Raw genomic sequence first — 7,810 nt, forward strand, 5'->3', positions numbered from 1 at the left:
ACGCACCGCAGCACACAAGAAGCGTGCAACAAAATCATACGAAACTGAGATAAAGACATATGGAATGAAACCTTCACAACAGCCTTATGGTATTTACGAGGATGAAGGTCGCGATAACACGTCATTACTCCAATAAGACATAAATGATATTCCATAAACTGACAATAAAGCACATTTTACCCCCAAATTATCATTGCAATAATGTTTCCAAACATTTACTTTTGAGTCCCATTAGATTCTCAGTACTGTAATTCAGTAATGTTATACAATTGTTAATTTAATTAGACGCAAGTTAAATGCTGTACACAAATTATTTCCATGATGTACATTTATGGTTGTTAGAACAATTGTATACATAAAATAATAACAAATACAGTTAAACAAAATAAATTAAACATAATATTTATATGAGTGATGATTGAGCATTATTGAAGACACCTGATGATAACAAGCAGAAACAAACACAAGAACTACATGTAAATATTAATATATATATATATATATATATATATATATATATATATAAAATCAAAATATACATTTATGTGTAGTTCTGTTTCTATAACATACATAGAAATATACATATACACACAAATTATATATATATATATATATATATATATATATATATAAACAAGAACTACAGGTAAATATAAATATATATTTATGATTATACATTTATATATGTATATATATACACACACACACACACACTAAGATTTTATTCATATTATGGTATTTTAATTGGCAATGAGATCATTTAGATGCATTTATCCAAAGCGGTTTACAAATGAGGGGAAACTATATAAAAAGCAAAAACATTTTAGCATAAAGGCGCCAACAGTATGAAAGAAATTGTATGAAACCAGTCTCACTGATCTGCTTCAACATGAGGTGGATACAGTTATGGAAATATCTAAAACACATAATGATATCAAGGCCTTCATAAGGACAGAGGCCATGCACACTTTGCCTTCATACTAGCTCTTCAAATCACTCTTGAACTCTATGGGAACATTATAAGAGGGTGAACATTGGTCGCTATAGGAATATTCCTCAAGGATTTCTGTGAGCCGATTACAGATCCCCCACCATGTTTCAAAGCTGCGGTTGCGAGCTGCAGGCATCCTTTGGCTTTTCTCGTAAGATAAACCAGCCTGGATGCGGGAAATACGGTAAAAGTTGACTCACTGTACCATTCTTTCCAATTGTTTTGCATTTAATGCATCGCTGAGGCCTCGGATACAAACAGTTTCCAAATGGCTGCTCTGCCACATTTGAAGAGTTTTTGTAGAAACTGGGCCTCCGAAGTTCAGATTCAGTTCGGACATGTGTGGTCACTTAGCAACTGTCCTAAACATCCCTGTTGGTAAACTCTGACATTAAGCGTATTTGCTGTTTATTCCTTTTGTAATTTATGAGACAGTTCGAATTCTGGTACCAATAATATGGCCTCTTGCAACAAGTTGCCCCATTTGGCTTTGAAAACTCACATACTGAAGAGATGATTTTCAGAGTTCCTTTATTTAATGTAGGCTACACATTTGTTCAGCTCCGCTAACAGGATTAACAGTTGCAAACTTACAAAACACATATAGCCTATCTTATAAAAACAAAAAAAAAAAAAAAAACACCTTAAACATTAAAAAAGTCATTTTATTAATACGTGTCATGGGGTCAATATCTTTTATTGGTCCTGGAACAATGTTCATTTCAGCTAATCTTTTCACTCTTTCACTCCAAGGGAAAAAAAGGTCCTGTTGTCCTATCTTTAACCCACTTAGCCTTAACCATTAACTACCCCTCAGGTAAAAAGGTACAAAGCTGTCACTGGGGCAGTATCCTAAGGTACAAAAACTAAAAGGTATGCACACTAAAAGTACTAATATGTACTTTTAATGTACTAATATGTACATTTAAGACACTATTATGGGGTAAATAAGGTACAAAAATGTCGCTTTGTACCTTAGGTAAGGACCCAGTGATAGCTTTGTACCTTTCTTTCTGAGGGGTAGTTAATGGTTAAGGCTAAGAGAGATATGACAGTGGTTCACCACTGGTGGTCCACAAGTTGATTGGCTGATTAAAAAAAGGAGCTAAATAAATAACATAATTATAACTGTCAAAAAGCACCAACATTGTATTTATCAGAATTGTTTTAATTTATTTTAACATATTTTTATGTAATAAATACATGTATTTATTTATTTGATAATTTATGTCTTTATTAAATAATAAATTATTTCTATCTTTATGAAATAATAATTAAATAAATAAAGGTCAAAAAGCTTCACAGGCCTGCTAGAATATATATATATATATATATATATATATATATATATATATATATATATATCTTTTGCTGTAAATTGTGCTTAACATACCAACCAACATGATAAACATCCCCGTCACAACAGTGTGGGATTGATGTCATTCACCGGCGCTCCGGTTACATGTCACTCTGGGATGAACCTCATAAGATCAAGTCTAAGTGCACCTTTAATGCAGTTCTTTAAGGAACATTATATGCATGCAATGAATGAGATGTCACAATACTCAGGGTGAATACATTTAGTTTGATGACACTAGTGGCTATAAACCGAGGCATTGCCAGCACTCAATGTCTCGTCCTTCTTTGCTGATGTCGGTTCCAGGATGGCAGAACTTAACCACTGTGAACATAGAAGTTCAATGCAGTGTTCACAAGTGAGTTAAGTCCTGGCACCGCACAACCTGCATACAAGTGACACTTTTGTCACATCTAACCCGTGAGCATGTGTGTGTCGGTCCACATTCCTTCAGGATTAGCGTCTCATGTGTTCAGGTGTGTGTGTGTGTGTGTGTGTGTGTGTGTGTGTGTGTGTGTGTTTGCGTTATATCTGGCGTGCCTGCAGTCTCCCAGTCGAGTCCCTCACACGAGCCATTGGAAATCCCTGGCAATGTGATTCAGTCATTAAGTTTAAAAATCACCCTGCCAGGAATTCCCCTGGCCAGCAGAAGAGGAGGGTCCGGACTCCGGGCTTATTATGTCATTCTGTCTGAGGTTGGGTCCTACACTTCTATATCTGTCCTAACACATCATGCACGAGCCGGGCTCTGTGAGAACGGCAAACAACACAGCAGACAGACTGCAAGCAGCCAGGGCAAAAAAAGGGGAGAGTTCGGCCAAAACTTACAATTTTCTCATCATTTTACCTACTCACCCTCATGTTTTTCAAACCAAACCCTTAGGACTTTCTTTTTCTTCTTCAGGAGAATGTCAGCGCTGTTCTTTTCCATACAGTGAACGCTTTGTACATGATGCTAAACTCTCAAAAGAACAGAAAAGTAGCCTGCTTGTGCAAGCGTTCTGAAGCCAAAACCATGCACGTGGAGACACTTCTTCAAAATGATATTACATTGCTTCTTGCACGTTTCGCGGCGTTAAAAGTGAAATGGCCAGTGAGTGTCGCTAAAAACGCGTTAAATTGATCCGAAACCGATGTAGCTGAATCTTGCAATGCTTTACCACGTTGTTTGTTGACATTTCCAGTGAGTGGCGCTACAAGCAAGTTAAGAATTATCCAAAACAGATGAACGTGAATCGTGCAACGAAGTGGCGCTTAACGGTTAATGCTCTACTGAGTTTGAAAATAACCTACCATCTGGACTAACCTATCCTAAATCTAACCGGAAGTATCATCAAAAGCAAACATCGGATCAAAAACACATTTTCTGAAGTGTCAGCGCCATTTTAGCTTGCTGCTACAAGTCTTTGAGCTGTTTAGAAGTGAAATGCGGTATCAGGTAAGCTACCGAGCAAGTGCAGCCTAGGCCTACTACATCAGAAAGTCATACATATGGATCTAGTTATGTGATTCAGACATTAAAATTTATTAGTTTAACAAATCATCCACTATGGTAAAAGTGTTTTGAGGTCATAACAGTAGCTATTGTGCAAAGAACTGCATGAAAATAAGTCTTTATTAATCAATAATCTGCTTGAGTATTCATAATTTGTGCGAAAAGGAATAGAAGTTGCTGGTGTTTTACTGCCACTATAGTGGTAATTTCAGCTGGAAACTGCAGAGACTTGTTTGTTCTTTTTGAAACTTAACAGAGAGCCTGAACATCTTATAAAGTTATTCTTTGGTTTTCCAACGAAGAAAGTACGTCAAGCAGGTTTGAGAGTGAGTAAATGATGACATTTAAAGTGTTGACTGAACTTAATATGTTAAGTGCTTGTGTGTGTGTGTGTGTGTGTGTATCTCTTCCAAGGGCACCTAATATTTAGTCATGAAGTCCGTGGTCATTGCGACGGGCCCCTCCTTCTGCAAGCGTCTGGGTGACTGGGCTTCCTGTGGACTTATAAAAATAGCTTTTCAATGACAGCTTGAAATGAGGTCAGAAAGACGTGCAGTCCCCGCCGAGTGCCCATTAAAAAAACTAAGTATGTTGCTCTGTTCAAAATCTTGTGTCTCATCTAGAGTGAAATTTTAGGAGCGACAAAAATCAGGCAGAGCCTGTGGAGATCTAGTATATCTTGCAGGACCACTCGTTCGCTCAGACTGACCAGAAACTTGATTCACAGTTGGAAATTTTTACTGTTTTAAGGGTTTGCTTTATTTTTTAGAGGAAAAACTATTTCAAAACTAGTTTTATTTCAATATAAGCTTCATCTCAGATGTTTTTCCTAAAACACACACAAGTGAGACGCTTATTGACACGGAGCAAGAGTTGTAGACTGCATTTAGTTTGGATAATTTGGAAGAATTTAAATGTTTGAGATCTTTTTAATTCAGATTCTTGGCAAATGTGAGCTCCGTTTGAGACATTATTGAGATCTAGTGGAGAAGCATCTGAGAATACGTTATGTTTCTCTACAAAAAAATCAGTCTTGCTCTTAATTTCACCTCATGGCAGTCGATTGCGGCGATCTTTCCTACAGCTCTTCATCAGTTTGGAGTTATTAAAAGCAGAAACATATTTCCAGTTGTAACATGTCACTTTGCATTCTCTTCAAACTCTTTGCCCTCTAAACATTTATGAAGGAACATTTACAGCATCGTAACCAGTCAACAGAATCGTTCCAGTTCCTTACAGCGTCTCGCAGTTGTCAATGCAAATGTCAGTCTTGGAGAAAAACAAGAACTTAAATGTGTCCAGACGGAGGGGAACTCCTAGCTTATGTAAACCTGGAGCATTATGTTTATGTCTTTGCATAAAATATCCCAGATAATGCTGTGAGTAAACCCACCGGCTCTAAACAAAGACCTCCAGTGCGTATAGAGCACTGACTGCTTGTGCTGCAGTTTTTATTCTTCAGGTTTTTTCCCTTTGCAAGACGAGACTTTGCAGTTGAGTGTGACAGACAGTCATTTAGATGCTGATCAGAGGATGTGGCTCGTCGGTCTTACACGCACAGGCCTCAAAACGAGTTTGGACAGTTTGCCACAATTATAAACGTCAAATTATCATTTAATAATGAAATATCAAAGCAACAACAGTTTTGCATAATGTCTTTTTAATCAACTAGTGTTTGGGCAATTTTTAGCTGTGAATGAAGTCAATTCTCCTCAAGTTCACACAGGTGTTTTTCACATTAACAATGGACGTGTTCAACATTTCACAAAAATATTTATTTTTTTAGTATATCCAAATTATATCTATTGTTTTACCATTTAAAACCTAGCAAACTTCCTTTTTGTGAAGTGTTTTGATTGAAAAGCGTGCTTCTTTCTTTTAATAAATGGCACTTGGTTTGATTTTTTTTTTTTTTTTTATAAAATGCAATGACTTTCAGACATTTTTGATCTCACTTCTACACCCAAATCGGGATTGAACTCAAATGACCAGTTCCAAAAAGCTGCAAAAGAGTTTAAAGCGTGATATTTTCCCCTAGAAACATCATTATACATTTTCCACACACACACACACACACACACACACACAAACGTGCCTTTCCAAGTGAGACTGCAACGGAAATGATGCATTAGGACTGAATATTGCTTTTGAAGGGCATCTGAACCCAATTCTCGAATGCTTGAAATCATCCACCCAGCTCAATCTAGACTTGTTGAAGTGATGCCTTGCAAATGGGAAGATCTCTCTGTCCATTAATATTTTCCATCAGATCTTTCCTTTCAGCTTTCCCCCCACTAAATTGAAGGCGCAGTTGTTCTTTTTGCCAGTGATCTCAGTCTTTCCTCTCACTAATGATGGCGTCTGGCGTGATGCAGTCGATGCGGTTACACCTCACAGAGGAAAAGAGCAGGAACGACTTTTTACGGCTGTCCTCGTGATGAGAAGTCACACTTTCATCCTGCAGTGTTGCAGCTAATTTTAGGGATTGTGGAAAAAATACCAATAATATCCCATTTGCTCTGCTGCACACCAGATCCATATAGTCGCCAGCAAATTTGATTTTTCGTTTAGCTGCGGTAGGTAATCTGATACTGGGCCTTTTTAAAAAATGGACATGGGGTTGGATGCATCAGTACATTTTACACACACACACACACACACACACACACACACACACACACACACACACACACACACACACACACACACACACACACACACACACACACGCACACACACACGTATATGTGGTTCTGAAAACCAGTTTAGTAAGTCCTTTGGTTTATGAGGACACAGGAAGTGTAGTCATAAAACATGTTTACGTTGTAATATCCATGTCATTATACACATTTGTGTCATCATAAATCATATATACAAGAACTCTCTCTCTCTCTCTCTATCACACACACACACACACACACACACACACACACACACACACACACTTTTCACTTTTCACATTTCATTTTGAATAATCAAACACCAGTAAAATGTTACAAATTAAAATGTTCTGCTGTTTTGGCACTAATTATACATAATTAATAAATGACATTATTAATCATTAATAATTGTAATAATTTTTAATATATTTTCACAAAAGCAGCATGTGTACACACATGACAAGGCACACATGACACATTGTGCCTTAAATTAAATTAGAATCTAATAACTAACTAACTTACTTTATAAATGTAATAACTAAAAAAAACCTAAATTTAACTACATTTTATATAAATATATAATATTGTGTCAATACCTAAATATGCATTCATTAAATGAGAACCAATATTTTACACTGAAATATAAAACTTATTTATAAATTTTACATATTTAATCTTGTCGCACATTATGAGATGAACAACACTTTCAAATTTCGCACATCAGTCGCTTTAAGTGAAATCAACCACTTTAGTGAAACGTCAACTGTTGAACAGTAGCGATTAAATGTAATTAATGACTCCTGACAGATGTCTTCTGATGGCATTCAGAGCTCTATAGGCGTACAGTACTCCACCCTGCCCGTGGGAACACGTGTGCGTCTCATTTGTTGTAAGCTTCATTCTTTTAATTCAAAACCGAACTGAATGACACCAAAAACAACTTTTGCATTAGCATTTACCGCAGAGAAAACTCACTAGCATGAGCACAAAGCTGCTCGCTCCCTTTGAAAAAAAAAGCACAAATTCCCAGCTCATCGTTCTCTCGCTAATGTGTCTGTGACTTTACTCCAGATACTATTACACCCAATCCTCAGCAGCAGCCATTAACGTCAGCATAGAAAACACTCAGCAGCAAATACAGGAATCCATCACACTTGTTCCACTTGCACACAGTTTCCTAATCTCTGTACCAGGCCTGAGAACTCCTGAGCTCCTTGAAAAAGTGGGACGGGCCTGTTTCCAGAACTTTGAACCTTCCCTGTGTCTCTCATTTATTAGGCTTAATGAGCACATTATGAGATAATAAC

This window comes from Scardinius erythrophthalmus, assembly GCF_964197995.2.
Source record: "Scardinius erythrophthalmus genome assembly, chromosome: 1".
NCBI classification, from domain to species: domain Eukaryota; kingdom Metazoa; phylum Chordata; class Actinopteri; order Cypriniformes; family Leuciscidae; genus Scardinius; species Scardinius erythrophthalmus.